Here is a 16,299-nt window from a genome sequence, read left to right on the forward strand (position 1 = left end):
ATGGGTTAAAGGTTCTGTGGAGGTGGTAGAGGACATTGGAAGTGAGGGTTGGTTCAGGCTCGTGCTATTGTTTATTGTTTATACGTCTTGTCTGTCAAATCAGAAAGCAGCACACTCTGACGTCATATGTCATTGTTCAACTGTTTTACAATACTGAAGTAAAATGTCTTCATCCAAATAAGTTTGGATGCCTTGAGGTCATGTTGGCACTAATGTGTAATTATATAATGACTGGTTGTACAGTAGCAACTTACACATCAGGTTCTACAATTAAATTACATAGAGACAGGCTCTGTAGGAAACAAATAAAAAGAGTGATAAAGGACATTAAACTTGCAATAAAAATGAAAGCCATGTTTATAAATACTTAAGTCGAATCAACAGGTTGTATAAACTTTGACAGAGTAAGTTCAGGGCCTGGATTCTCCATAGTTTGTCTGTTTACATGCAATACCTCATAACGACCATACAAGTTCCATCATTCTCCAAATGTGGCTGAGAATTAAATGTTTCACCTTCAAAATGGAAGACACAACTTGTTTCAACATCTCAAAATCCATTCTGCACCGGTGAAAGGCTCAATAAAGCAAAATTTAATTATGACTTTATTATCATAATGTTATGACTTTCTTCTCAGTTACAACTTTTCTTCTCATTATATTATAACTTTATTCTCATAACATTACGATACTATTCTTGTGATCTGAGATTTTTTTTTCCTTTAATGTGGAGAGAGAAAAACAAACAAGAACCCAGGTAGCTGCTTCACACACGGACTACAAGAGGCCGACTTTGAAGAGACACAACAAACTACGCACACAATCAGGCCATTTGCCGAGTAATGATCCCTTCTTTAATAACATAAGTCATAAGTCTGATGGTTTACACACTCTCTGCAGACTAATGATAATGTCGTCTGTCTGATGAGTCACAGAGAAAGAAGTGAATTAACTCCGGCAGACTTATTATTGAACATTTTATCAAGTCATTTAATCCTGTGGATGTATTTTCCAATAACCACGTAAGAATTTCTAGCAACGGACAAATATATTCGGGCTCCTAGCTTTTCACTGAAATGTGGCTGAGGCTGCGTCGTAATTCATTATTCACATTATATATTTAATGAAACTGAGCTCAGTTTGATGTAAAAGTTCACAGATATTCTTTTCCAATAAACATGTATTAAATATTTAATATTTATATCAAACAGTCATATGAGAATTTTTGGCACAGAGGTCAATGTATTTGCTATGAGAGCCAAGGTTGATCTCCTTTCATGTAACTGCACTATGCAATTTCCAGGCAGATACAACAATAGGTCTGAGAGGGAAAAAGTGAATTTTCTACAGACACAAAAACCTCTCAGGTCTCTTTGAACTGTTTTTGGTATTAAGACTGTTCTGTATATACATCTTAAAACACTGAGACATTTTTAAAGGTTGTATCCAACCTGTCACTGATTAAGGTCTAACTACAGTAAAGCTTCTTTACATTATACATGTTTTTATATCATCTATATTTTAATCCTCATCATTTGTATATTTTGTTAAGTATACAGTATTATATTTTTATAATTTGTATAGTGTGTTATGTACGTGATGCCTTGCTGCTTGAGCACAGAGATTTGCCAGTTTGGGATCAATGAAGTACATCTGTCCATCCATCCATCCATCCATCTATCTGTCTATTCTTTGTTGGGCATCAATCTATTGCAGGACAAGATTTTAATCACTTACCCTGCAGCCCCTTTGGTGTTAGAGAGCAATTATTACAGGTTCTGTGTTCAAAATATCAATAAGGTTACATCTAATATCAAAAGCTCCTGAGTATAGGAAATATTACTGGGATTTAATCACTTATTCAAGGCTCAGCTCAGGAAACATGATCGTATAAGTGATGTCTATAAAGAACCTTTACTGGTGTTTTCTTCCCAAACAGTGGGACTCACCTGCACTGCAGACATAAAGGACACATGTGTTCGAGCGGAGAGGAAGAATGTAATGTAATGGAAGGATGTGGCTTGTTTGTGTACAATCTACAAAATGGCCACCCAAGGGGAGCCCTCACAGCTATAACATCTACAATCAGCCATAATGGTTAAGGTCAGCGGTTTATTTTAGAAAGAGTCATTCATCATTTGTCATAGTAGTGCTGCAGGATGGTTGTCACACTGGGTTTTGAAACTATGAAATTAGAATACAAGAAGAAAAACACAGTTAAGCCAAGGATTTGAGCAGAGTTTCATGTGGGAGTAGTAGTAGGACTCCCTTTGTCCTTTATAACTTAGACCTTTGTCATGCACAGAAAAAGCTCCATGACACACTAAATGAGAAAAGAGGGAAAACCCTCAAAGCATATTATGTGCAATTTACTGGTGTGTGCATGCGTATGTGTAAACCATTCTTAAGATTCAGCGCTACACGCCTCTGATCCCTGCTGACGTTATCAATGCCTGACTGACTCCTTTGAGGTAAAGAAAGCATTTTCACACATGGCCGACTTGTGGCCGAAGAGCTGCGGTGCTGCAGGCTTTAAAGTAAATGACTCTGTGGCCTCTAATGGCTTCTACAAGACGAAAATCAACAGACAACAGAGATCACCGTCAGCACAAGTTCAACAGCAATTGGGCAAATGTACAGAATGTACAAGTGAGTAGGTACATTGAAATCTACACTCTACTGAATATAGCATAGGTGGTTAGTGTATTTCCTCTAAGACCCATTGACAACTTTATAAGAAATGATTGTGATGCACATCCAGTGGCCTCTGGAATGAAGAGTAAATGTGAACTGTTAAACATAACTTGAATCAGACTGTGCACCAACAGCAGCATCTTACTGACAGGACAACGTGACTGCTCAGGGCTGCAGCGTCTATATCACTGACTCATCTGCAGTAAAGGTAAGGCATGTCTCCTTGAAACAAGCCTATTGGCTGGTGCAGGCGAGACACTTGAAGTCCCAACTGTAGTGAGCACAGTAAGATATCTGACTCACATCACCAGGAACGATTTATTTGATCGGTGACGACGTGCTGATGACGTCAGTGCTGTAAACTTAATGCACCAGCCAACATGTTGGCACCTTTTCAAACATGAACTCTGGAGAATGTCCACCCAATGGGGTCTGGACTTTCTCCAGAGTTTGCCTTTCACGTACGTACAACGCAGCTGGAGATTCTCCAGTGAGTCACATTCACATGAGTAACAGAAATCTATTGAGCATTCGGGTGAGGGCTGTTTATCAGGCAGAGACCGGTTCTAACATCTAAACTCCATGATCATGTGTTGTGGTTTACAGCACATCAACACGTCTTTGGCCCTTATCAACAGAAGCTCTCTTGACATCATCGTTGGTGTCTTTTTTACGTGTGTGGCATTTCATTTTTGCCTCCGTCATGTGAGAAATGTCATCAACACACCCGCTCGCTCTCCATGAGTCCTACAAAGGATCTCCCACTGTGTATTTCACATCGGCTCATCTGGACATTCTCTGAAGTTTTTACGAGGGGGCTGGCAGGAGAAACTCTTTAGAAAGACCGGACATTAGGGTTCTCACATACAGGTACAGCCCCTCCGTAGAATGTCAGGAGATGCTTTGCACAGCAGTAAAGCACTTGAGGTGCAGCCATAGTCATGTAAAACTGAAAAAGTTTCAGGAGGCATTCAATGATGGTTAACAGTTATTGCAATTCCCACCTTTCATTCACTGCTGTTGAATTTTATGTAGGTAATTTGTTTTTTTAATTAAGTGATTCAAAAATGTGATAATTAGAGCCTTAGCTGATACAACCTTGCACTGGAATAAAAGTGTGTTTGTGTTTTTAATATACTGACGATTTGTAGAGTGTGATTATTGTATTTATATATAACAGGCATAAGTCAAGGTCACTGAGGATGGTTTTAAAGCAGATAATTAACTCTTGTGGAGCATCTCAACCAGCAGGACTATGGGGAACAAAGTGGGAAACTCCCACTTAGCAGTAAGTACTGATCCTCTCTGTAGTGTGAACAGGTTCCAGACAGCGCTTGAAAAGGAAACAGGCTCCCTGGGTGTGAACATTTTTTATTTCTCCCGCGAGGACAGCTCGGTGAGCTGCAAAGAAATTCCTAGTTAGCTGGTGTGGAAGTGGACGTGACACTTCTCTTCTTCAGCGACTCTCAACGCTTCCATTCAACCACGTCAGCGGATTAACCTGACTTGGCTTTGTGCCAGGACTCGCACTGCGTCTCCCCTCAACCACTTCAGCTCCTGTGCCTGTGGACGCTGTTTATAATGAACGTCCCAGAGGACGTTGCGTAATGCCACAACTCAGTCATGTGGAGCAAAAATAGAATGGACTGAAAACAGGCCTGGGCTCCAAAAACAGACAGACTGGCTGGAGCACTGATGATATCAATTAATAATTCACCAAGGCCAAACTCCTGCAACTTTTACTCAAATAAAATAACTTGTGAAGGAGGAGTAATTTATTTGGTCACGCAACTTATAGCAGCTTCTTGAAAAGTATTTGTAAATCTACGATAAAAATTATTGACTCCGCAAACAAGGACATGTTTACATCTACGTTAGCTTGTTTGTCTGTTAGTTAGCAGCATTACGGAAAAACTACGGAGTGCAATTTGAAAATTACCTCGGAAATGGTGTTTTTTCGTGTTCTGAATAAAAAAAAGTACCCGACAATAAATCCTTTATTTCTTAATTCATTCAGGATAAGATGACTTACTAAGGAAACTGCCTCACTCTTAAAGGAATAGTTATCCCAGAAATGAAAATTCACTCACTTTGCGAACACTTCACCCACCCCTCCATCGGCATAGTGGTGATAAGATAATGAGCGAATTTTCATTATTGGTTGAACTTTCCCTTTAAATCCTGGCACTGTACTGTACCACATGAAAACCCATGACGCCCTGGGTCTCTTAGCAATGACCTCACACATTAATACACATGCACACACACACTAATCCTTTCACTATTCATGTAAGAAAACCAGCCAGCCTATGCCAGTTTGGAAAAAGGTCCTTCTCTTACTTTCTTATTTTGCTACCAAGTGAAAGCCCCTCCATGCAGAGCCTTGTTACCTTTAACTTTCTTTTTAAAAAGTTCACATTTCTCCAGCTAACTTTCAGCCCTTAGCAGAAGGAAAAGATGCCCTTTGAACACAGGCTGCCGCAGTGTTTCTCCAGGGGAGGATCTCATACCAGTGTAGCACTCTTCCCAGCAGGCTGCGAGGGCCGTGCCCAGCTTCCTGTTTCAAGCTCCAGGCGAGCACGAGGGGGGAAACAGCTGCTTTGTATTTGTACAGCTTTTCCACAGCACACACACACAGGGTCTTATATTCACCATACACTCTGGTCTTTTTGTGATGTCCATTGCAGATTTAAATTCTTAGACTGAGAGTGTTGGTGAGTATATGGCACCATTGATCTCGGAAAGAAATATATATTTGCAGAAATATTATACAAGCTTACGTTGTGACTATAACTTTGAACCCTAGTTTTCCCCAAAGACATCTTTGTACCCTTGCTGTGGTTCTCTTAGGAATCTACTAGGGCCGTGCGAGGAAAAACATTTTTTTCTTGTAATAACACTACTTCATTGTTGTCATATTACGACTTTATTCTTTATTCTTAAGTCTTTTCATAATAATGCCAATTTATTCTCAAAATCTTTCGTTTAAGCGGCCCTGTTATAAAATTGTAAATTTAGATGCGCTTCATCAAATGCAAATGTGTTGATTCAAAATAATGGGCTACTGGTTTTCAGTAACTGAATCAGAAAATGATTTGCTGACTTACTGCATTCAGTCTATAATCAGCTAAGTACAAGCAAGCTTACAGTGGCTGAGTTTTGAAGTAACTGATAGGGTTGAGTCTTAATGGGATTTTAAAAAGGCAGAGCTAATCCAGCACACAGCATGCAAACTCTGCAGGACGCGAAAAACAAATCCTGCGCAGGAGAGAACTGAGATTTCCAATCACTGTTAAAGAATTTATTTACTGACCAAACGCCAGATGTCTACGGACAATACAGCTTAAGGCATGTATGCAGGACAAATAGTCTGCAGCCTTATGCTTTGGGTAAACTATCTTCTATGCACTCAAATATTTACACAGGATTCATTTTGGAAAAGCAAATGTATTCTGAAGAAAAGTGTACGAAGAAATGATGACCCACCTGCATTGAGCTGGAATAAAAGCCTGCACACTTCAACCGGTATAACATCAATCACACAAACATCGGATTTTGTGACGTTCTTCTCAAAAACACGAGCTCCCACAAAGTCACCAACAGAGAGACAACAGATATGAATCCTTATCGTTAAAAAGAAATACACAAGAAAAATGATCTATCAACATTAACTCACGCATAATCGTACGATAGGCAACTCCAGCCATTAGGGGTCTCTCAATCGAATCAATTTAAAAAACGACCTGGTTTTATGATGTCGTGAAAGCAGCATGGGATGATGGGAGTTGTTGTCTTCACCACCACTGCCAATGAAACTCTAACTATCGCAACCCAGGTGCTATTAATGTTAATGGATGAGATAATTACGGAATTTGCGATGATGGAAATATTTTGGATAATTTAAGTACACAAGTCAACAAAAACATACAACATAGACCTTGTGGTGTTTAGTCATTTTAATGAAGAATTGCTACATTATACATTTTTTATTTTGTAAACTGTGCACAGCACTGAATGCTGTTACAGCCGCTCAGTGTTTTTTTATATCTTTGCTTTGCACAATCATGGCTGACTGGACTCCACTAGCCTCTTGACCCACGTCCTTTAAGAAGCTTTGGTGAAACCTAAGAGGAGACAACTTGACATTTTGAAGGGGACAAAAACGTCCATTAAAGCTTTAAAAGCCAAATACTGTGAAAACGTGAAAACACAGTCACAATATTTTCTAGTTTTCTTATTGTAGTCATCCATTAGAAAAGGCGAACCTTATCCTCGTCTTGATGATGAAGGTTTAAATTTCATATCCCCATTAATAATTCACCACCACGGAATGACATTTAAACCCTTCCATAATAGGTGACACCTTAACACAGAGGGGAGAGGGGCACCTCTGTATCGAGACACATTTGTGTGGCAGAAAAAGACATTTTGAAAATGGCACTTATAAAATTCTAATCTCCTTATCCTTTCAATGATTTCACCATAAAGGCCAAAAAGCAGGATGTCAATAGCGCACTGAGTGGTGGAAAAGCTCCCTGGAGCTGACATTTTAAACGTCATAGCAGAGGAGGAGACTCATTTTAATGGTGTTCGATTTTGACTTGGAGAATTTTCAGGGGGTTATTAACTCATGGTTTGATTTTATTCTGTTTTGTGTATTATGTTTATTAGGTTAGAGACAGCTGCATTAAAATGTCATTACTATATGTTATACACTATTTATACCACGTTCCTGCATTATTATAGTTTATTGCATTCACTCACTCTAAAACCCCTGGAACGGTTTATGTGTTTGAATGTAGGGCAGCAAGGTTGGAATTGACTTTTATTGTCCTGGTTTGTTTTGCCGTAACGAGTCTGTTTTAATTGAGAATCCTACTCATCTCAGGTGCCGTCCTCACTTGCTGGGGTTGGAGACATATAAGCGAATCGACTTCCACCAGGGCCTTCACATTTATCTGCCTCTAGTCAGCTTGTGGATCCTTTTCAGGTTTCAAGTATCAGTTAGTTAATCAAGGGCTCAAGGCCATAAAGATGAGGCAAACGCCACTCTACTCATTAATTGCATTCTTTAATAAAGGGGAGGTCGAAGGAGACACAAAAATGAGAGTTGAATAATGAGACTGAAAGACAGATGGAGAAAACGAATTAAATGCTTTCCGTAGTTTTGTGGATCCGCAAAAAGACAATAAAAGGTAGGTCTCAAAAGCACCAAACACTTTGTCCTCTAGACAGCGTCTTGATGCTGAAATTGGACCCGCATCCTGCAATTGTGAGGTCAGACAATAAGCGCTCACAGGGCAGCCAGTCTAAAGGCAACTCATCAACTCTCACAGCTCCCAATTACAATTGACAAGAAGAGGTTGAAATTAGGGAGAGCCACATGAGAGAGGCTGGATGTGCTAATTGGTCTGCAGGACTCGCTAAAGAAAAGCGCTACAGCCTCTCTCCCCACTCTGAAAATAACAATGGAGCACAAGTGGCACGACGTACTGTCTGGATCTGAGTTACAGTGGAACACATAATAAATACAGTGCTGTGTACATGTGGGATGGAAATTAATAGGATTGCAAGACTTTGGGCATCAAACAAGGACATGTATTCTCATCCTAAATTTCTCCTCCGTTTTTTCATACTGTGAGTTTGTACGGACACGAAACGTCCGATACAAAAAACGCTTCTATCTTCAGAAAAGTGTGAAAATGCTACGTGCAAGGACAGTAAATTAGCATAATTACCGCCCCCTGGTTCACACCAAACGCAAAGGGAATTTTTCCGCACTATTAGATTACATACAAAGTCAATGAAAAGTTGTTAAATTGCGTCACTCGCGCCATGCGACACAAAAAACGCGAATCATGCAACTCGATGGATAGTCATTCGCTGCACTCGCTCCAGTTGATATATTTGAACTTGAGTTAAAAGTTTGCGTGACACAATGACCCAAAAGCCAATCAGCATTGAGAATGAAACCAGGGACCGATCCAAACTAGCTGGTCATCAAACCAGCCACTGGTCAGCCTCACGTACCACTGGAAATGGCAGACACAGTCTACCGGGGAATTCCCAGCGTCTCTGGGTGGTGTTGTGGATCCATGACGCAGCCACTGTAATCACTTCAGATTCCTCTTTTCCGGAGGAGAACGGGCAAATGTTAGCAGGTTGTGTGCTGCAAGTAAACAACAAATGATCCTGCGGCCAAACTCAGGCAAGTAACGCGATAAAGAAAAGAGTAAAAAGAAAAAAAATGTCAAGTACGGATTTAAGAGAAGCAGAAACTGAAGGCCATGATTTATAGAAGCATCAGTAGAATAATTAAAAGGCCGATAAAGCAGTGTTTTTAATGCTGTGTCACGAGCTGTCATTGAAATGAAGAAGAAATTGTTCAATATGAAAATTTCTTTAAAAAAAAAGGCCCAATATATTAGTAGTAGTGCTTTCACATTCAACTCTCTCAAGTATAAAGTGAAAAATCTGCCTTGATTTGAATGTACATGAATGACTGTGAGTCAGTAGAAAAAATACACACATATCACTCATTACCTGTTGCTGCCTCCCTATTGCAAAGAACCCCCCCCCCACTACCGATGTAATGGCACCGATTTGAGCAATGCAAGGTTCGAAGCGAGCACTGAGCCGTCTGCCCTCACTTGCGTCTTCCCAGGCAGCACTGGGTAAATGGTTTCCAGCTGAGTTATACCTCAAGATGGAGCCGAGCGCATCGATCGCTGATAATGTCCCTGCACTTCCTGGTATTGCTCGGGGATATACATTATGCTGGGCGACAGAGCTGGCAAATAAATAGAAGACGCTGTGACACCATTTCAAAGAAAAATAGTTTATTGGCAGCATTCTGGGATTTCATTATTCCGACGCCCCCAGAATGCCACTTCATTCCTGTCAGCTGAGGCCAAGACACAGAATAACTCACAGGCGTGAAAGCCTATGGGGTTAGAATGAATGATGGCAAATATAGCAGAACCAGTGTTTAAAATAGGAGGTACATATAAGACGGAGCTTTACCATGTGGTAAAATATTCATGTGTGAATGTGTAGTATTTCTGTTCTCCCCTTTTACAGTACATATTGACCCTGCCTCTCTCCGTGTTTGCAGTCTGCAGGCCTAGGTGTTGGCTAATCTCTCAGCACTGTGCCCTTCTCCAGAGTGTAGTGTAGTGTGGTGTGTGTGTGTGTGCGTGTGTGTGTGTGTGTGTGTGTGTAAGTAGGAGTTTGCCCAGGGTGTATATCCCCGCTACGTTGAGAGAAGAGGCGCTCCCACCCATGAGAGTAGTGAGCCAGACAACAGCACAAACCAACATTGAACTGCTCTGTGCAGCAGGCCGGACCGATGCACTGTCAAAACACCGGAGCTATAGTCCTGATAAGGTAAACTGATTAACCTTATCTGAATTTTTATAGGATTAAATATTTGAAACCAAGCCAGAATAAATAGGAGCAGACAGCAGAAACTCACACAAAGATGAAGATGGCTACACTTCACACCCCTTGGCAAAGAAGGCAAACACACTGTTACACAAGTGTTTGAACCTCTCCGTCCTCCCAGGGGGGTTTGGCCTTGCAGAGGCTATAAATAATCCCAGGAGGTTTCTTGGCGTGGTGGCAGACAGCCTGATGCGTGTCACAACCTTTATCACACACAGTGTAAGCAAGAGGTGCGTTAAACTGTGGCTGCACATTTATAATACCCCTTTTTGGAGAACTTAAAAAAATTCACGAACAGGCTGCTGGAGCTTTAATCTCCATGTGAGGCTTAAGAGGAACAGATTCATCAAAATATTATCCCAGGTACAGGATGTAAAATGATGACTGTTCTAATCATAGAGCTTCATTCCCACCAGTAATTTCTCCTCTCTGCTCTAATTCAGGAGCAATAAATCCTCTGATTAAGGAGTTAGGGAGACAAAGTTCTAAAAGTGCATCCCGCATGCAGACTAATTTTACTCTCTCACTGTGGGTGTTGCGGTTTGGCCTGAACAACCGGAAAAAGTGTATAGATCCACGTATAAGGTGCCAATTTTTCCCACAACTCTGGAGGAAGAGAACAACAACATGAAGTCATTGCAAAGACAACATCTATTTTGGGTTTCTTGATTTCTCTGCAACAGTCTCGAGATCAGGAGTTGCATGGTTTGATATTCACCTGATGCTCAGTGCAGATAATCGAGTTTGTGCTTGTAATTAATGGGAGCCACGTGAAAAGGAAAATATCATGAAAAACCAGATAAAGCAGTACAACAGAGTATCAGTATTAAAATTACGAGAATAAAGTGGTAACACAAGATAAAAGGTGTATTATTACAAGAATAAAATCACAATTTTGGGCTGCGCGTCATGGACGAGGGGGAATATTGGAAGATCAGCCTGTTGCCATATTAAGATGAGGAATATGGAGGAAAAGTTATACTTTAGAATAGGATTCAGAAATAACAAAATACTCAACTGTGGTGCTCAACTAAATCATCAGCACCACATTATCATAGGTATCAGGACTTTGTAAGATTGTACAAAGAATCATACAGACAGAGGATGAAATGTTTGGTAGTGGTCAACAGTGAGGTTCTCATAGGATACATCTGTGTTCTATTCAAACATGAAATACAATGAAATTGATTCAAGTATCCACAAGAAATGCAACTCTGTCAAGCATTTTTCCTCATTGCTCAAAACCTTTCTTTATTCTCTAAATATTGCAACCCTATTCTCGAAATCACATTTTTTTCTGCGATCCAGCCCCAATACGTCATGTGTCAATAACAGAGTGTGTTTTCTGAAATGCAGAGGGGACCTAGTGTCAACACTTGTAATAAAAGGATCCATCATTCAGGCTGTCGTTTAACATTATTCTCAGTCAGCTGGACACACATACACAGTGAATGTGAGCGAGTGTCTGTGTCTTTGCCGAATGACCGGGCCCTGAGGGAACCGAAAGTCGACACTTCGTGCGACAGCTTGCTGGAAATGGAAGAAAGATGAGTCTGACTGAACAAGTCAATGAATTTAGGTTTTCCAGCAGCACTGGACCACTTGTGTTTAATATTCACACTGTATGAGGGCAGGATGTATCGATTAGATACTAAATTAAGTCAGTGATCTGGAGCAAGAACAAGTTTCAGCTTAAAATGCACAACAGAGATATGTGTCTTATTTTAAAATACTTGCTTCTGATTGGCTGGGAGGTGTCTGATTAACTTTATATTATAACTAGAGCTCGACCAATATAGATTTTTAGGGGCCAATGCCGATAACAATATAGTAAAATAGATTTCTATCAACCAACCAATATCTCTGCCAGTCTCAATTTGTAACTGGGAACAATGTGGTATTCAACAATACAATATAGTAGAGTACAGGTAAACAACTTTACTTCTACTTCGTGCTACATCACAGTAGACATTTTGGAAAATACACCCGTCCACACTGTTGCCAAGAGTTAGAAAAGAAGTAAATAAAAAGAGACAGCCAGCAGCTGCTTAGCTTAACACTACAGCATGAAACAGTGAATCAGGCTCGTTCCAAAATGAATAAAATCACAAAGCTATGACGCTAATAACAAAAAAGGAACAAATGTTGATGGTGGTGCATCTATTCGGCTGTGACTTACAGTATCATCTTGTTGGCAGGACTAAATTAAACATGGCTCTTGTTGGTTTGGTAATCAGTGCTAGTCAATGATAATTTGTGACAACAGATCTGCCATTCTGTCACACCACTGTACAACAAATGAACAAAATGTTTTTGCAGTTCCAACAAATCCAACAGAGTGAGACCTCATATCACTGCCAGGGAGGGAGTTCTCCTCACTGAACTTTCATTCATATTCTTTCAATCATTTTATTTTACAGACCATGACCTTCAGGATTTGGATCAAGAAGCTCATAAAAATAAAATGCTTCAGATTAACAGCTGGGTCCGAATATTTCAGTGTGACAGACACGGGGGGGGGGGGGGTCATCCATCGACCCAACCCTCATACTTCCTCCTTACAGGCTTGAAAGTGATAAGAGCAGAGAAATGTCAACAGGTGGTGATACTAGACAAGCATCCTGGATTGCGAGTCAGAGGCGTCGCCGACACAGAGCAGGTTATGTTAAAGTCCTGCAATGCACTGACATAGTGTCGCAGAAGAACATTTCTTCTAATTTATCACAAGCCAAGTTGCACAAGCATACAAGGATCAAATGAGGAAAAAAAGGAATGGGAGGATGGGTTAAAAGAGCAGAGAGAAACGGGTCTCTGACCTGGAACAGACCAGGTGAACGTGTGGAGTAACAGAAAAGACAGCATGAGTTCAAGTTCACAAAGAATAACTGACGGATAGAAGGAGAACATTGGTGGATACAGAAAATGAGAGTAAAATGAAAGAAGAAAAAACTGCAGTGGAAGAAAGAAAAACTGTTGAATACAAGAAAATAATATGTGTAATAGTACTAATGAGGAGGAGATTAAACTTTAATGTCCCCGGTGGCTAAATAGGGTAGGGAAATGAAAGAGCTTGGAGAACAAGAGGTGAAGAGATTGTGAAAAGAAATTTAAAAGATTCCATCACTGAGGCCTGATTCCGTTTCTGGCCTCCTGCCTCTTCTTCTCACAGCGGTTCCTCTGCTCCCTCAGCTATGGTCAGCTGATTGTTGGTGCTTCTTACAGCCCACAGTCAGTCGGGACATTACTTTCCCCCAGCCCTCCACTAAGTGGGTGGGTGTGTGTGTGAATGTGTGGGGAGGTGTGCGCCACGGATCTGGAAAAGCTCCAAGATATCACAACAGCGCTATCACCACTTACACATCCGAGACTTTCTCTTCTTTATCTCCTTAGTTCATCTTTTTCCTCCTATGAAATCTAATTTTCTCCTCTTCCCTCCCTCTCTCTCTCTCTGAGCAGCTTCATCCCGCACGAACCTGTGAACACTGAACTGACGCTTTTTTCTGCTTCAGCGCTGCACCGTGAGGCAACAAATGCAAACACATGCAACAGTCACTCTGTGGTTTTCAGCAATTGCATTAGCCTGCAGAGGGAAGAGGGAGCGCGGCTAAGAAGAGGCCGCCAAACAGCACACTGCTGAAATCAACCACATCCTCTGTGAATGTTGCAAACAAAAGCTGGAATATGGAGAGTAGATCACCCGATGCAAATAAGAAGCGCAAACCGTCCTGCGCTGATGTTGACTGTTTACACTGTACTTGTCCTTAAAGTTTGTCTGCAACGTATTGGTTTTTCTAAGTGAGAGTAATCTTCCAAAGCCCAGTTAATATTCCTGTGTAGATGAAGCCAAATGTGGGGATTATATTACCAGATAGAGTACATTTCATTTAGCAGAGCAAAACAAACATCTGTCTTACTGGTTTGAAAACCCCAAACCACTAGATTCAGAGAGGAGGAAGAGCAGGGCAGATGGGAAGGGAAAAAAACTGTGCCCAATAGATTGCATTAGGTCTGCCAGTATGGCCATATTTGAGACATGTCAGTTTCGAGCAGATGATGGGTGTGTGGGTGTGTGGGTGGGTGTGTGTGTGTTCTTGTACAGATGTCTTTGTGAGGACCATTTTGACCCTACAACCTACGGAGTGAGGACATTTTGGCCGGTCCCCACTTTCTGACCCACCTTTAATGGACTGTTTGGGGGTTAAGACTTGGTTAAAATTAGGTTTAGGTTAGAGTTAGGCATTTAGTTGTGATGGTTAAGGTTAGGGTAAGGGCCTAGGGAATGCATTATGCCAATGAATGTCCTCAGTAAGATAGAAGTACCAAAATATCTGTGTGTGTGTGTGTGTGTGTGTGTGGAGCATCTCCGCTCCATGTCAGTTGGTTTGACTGGTGACACGGTGGTGGGTTTGGCCATCCATATCTGCGTTTAACTTCCTGTCACAGAAAATAACAACCAATAATCGGAGAGCAGGAAGAAGGAAATTGGTCTAAAGGAAGCGGTGTCTGATTACACCTCAGGAAATAGGACATGTAGCAGCTCATCTTTATAAGAGCCTGCTGCCAAATGCCACGGCGCCTGGATGAGGTGGCTGCGTTTAGAAGGCAGAGCAATCAGGCAGTTCAGCAGGGTTAGGGGTGGCTTGGAAAATGACCAATGTTTCAGCAGTATTTTGTACCAAACCAAACACAACTAAGATTAACGTGTCTCTACCTCGTGCCATTTGTAGAAGTGTCTGTTGAAATTTGTGTTGTAACAAAAACTGGAAAAGCTAGTGCATCTGCAAACAAGAGTTTGATTTCAACAAAACCTGGTGGAAGGATGTGGAATGTGAAACTGGTGCGGATCCAGGTAGAGGAATTTCTTTTCACTTTCTTTAACCTTGCAAAATAGGCATTGTTATGAAATATTCATGGTTCCCCATAAAAGAAAGTCTGTCATATTTAAGGAACTACTATCTCTGATTGTGTGAAATTTGGTGCAGCCAGATAGAATTTAAACGGGGACCTTAGAGAGTACCAATCTAGTCATCACTATCAATGTATCTCTGAATTGTTGATAAATAATTTGATCAATAATCAACAGATTTCTTCCATCCAGAGCTCCACAAGCCAGAGAAACGATACGATAAATAAATAATTACGAATGACAGGAAATTCTTACATTTGCGAAGCTGGGACTGGAAAGTATTTTTGATTTCTAAAAATCTTTTGTTTATTGATTGACTAATCGATCACCCGTTTCAGAATTGGTGCAACTCAAAATTGGGTTTTCAAGCTGCAGACTGTGCAAATTGTATTGGAAACCTGCACAGCTACATTCTGTTAGCACATGACAGAACATGGATTTAAAAGGGAGTGAATGGAGTTAATCTAAAGAACAAATCATTCATTCACCGTTGGTACCATGCACCCGCACAAAGTTTCATACACGCATTGATGCACACACAATGTGCACAGACAAGAGGCACATGCCACAATAACAGAAGTCATTCATGGTGCTTGTGAAGACACTGACTGGCACGTACGTGTGCCGGTTTGTGCAGATTCATGCCTGTGACACAAGCACCACCCTACTCCATTAGTTTTTTTAATGACACAAGCATGTGAGGTATGTAAACAGTCTGAGTCACAATGGCCACTTCTGCAAGCAACAGGTTCCCGCCGCTGCAGGCCCTATCCAAGCGCACACTGTTTCCATCTCTCATTGTCTCACAAAAGGAGTCACACAATGTTGTCGAACATGTCACGCTTTTAACCGCCAGCAAGTCCCGGCTGACACAAAAGGGAGGCATGCGGGCGGTGGTGCGACGTGGTGAGAGGATGAGGGGAAGCAGGGGAAGCAGTGGAAGAGACGGAGAAGAGAGATGAGGGTGACGATGCTAAAATTAGCGCTCTTTGAGAAAGTGACAGATGACCTCATGCCGGCTTTCACCTCGCTTTGTCACAGCGATTAAGTCCCATCGTTTCCACCCTCTTGCTCCTTATTTATTATGTTTTTTTTTCTTCACGGATCTTTATCTTCGGCTGAAAATATCCAAGTTTCTCTCTATGTTGGACCTCAAACGGCACCATGTAAATGCTTTGGTCTCAAATGTGCAACTGTTCACCAGATCAGAAAAGGGAAAGACAAAAACAACAAAAAAAATCTCTTTATTTGTAGTTA

The 16,299-nt window shown here is 41.1% G+C and overlaps 1 protein-coding gene across 4 annotated transcripts in view; it reads right to left on the minus strand.

Moving 5' to 3' along the window:
- Window positions 1-16,299, minus strand: part of prkcaa (protein kinase C, alpha, a) — a 133,726-nt gene that overhangs the window by 87,128 nt on the left and 30,299 nt on the right. Inside the window, exon 1 of one of the 4 annotated variants that reach the window (XM_034592576.1) lies at window positions 3,792-3,798. The exons of the other annotated variants lie outside the window; for them this stretch is intronic. The gene's annotated coding sequence lies outside the window, so the exon portion shown is untranslated. Of the gene's footprint in view, window positions 1-3,791; window positions 3,799-16,299 lie in introns of those variants that run through there. 4 annotated transcript variants of the gene reach the window in all.

The sequence above is a fragment of the Hippoglossus hippoglossus genome, chromosome 1 (assembly GCF_009819705.1).
Source record: "Hippoglossus hippoglossus isolate fHipHip1 chromosome 1, fHipHip1.pri, whole genome shotgun sequence".
Taxonomy (NCBI): Eukaryota; Metazoa; Chordata; class Actinopteri; order Pleuronectiformes; family Pleuronectidae; genus Hippoglossus; species Hippoglossus hippoglossus.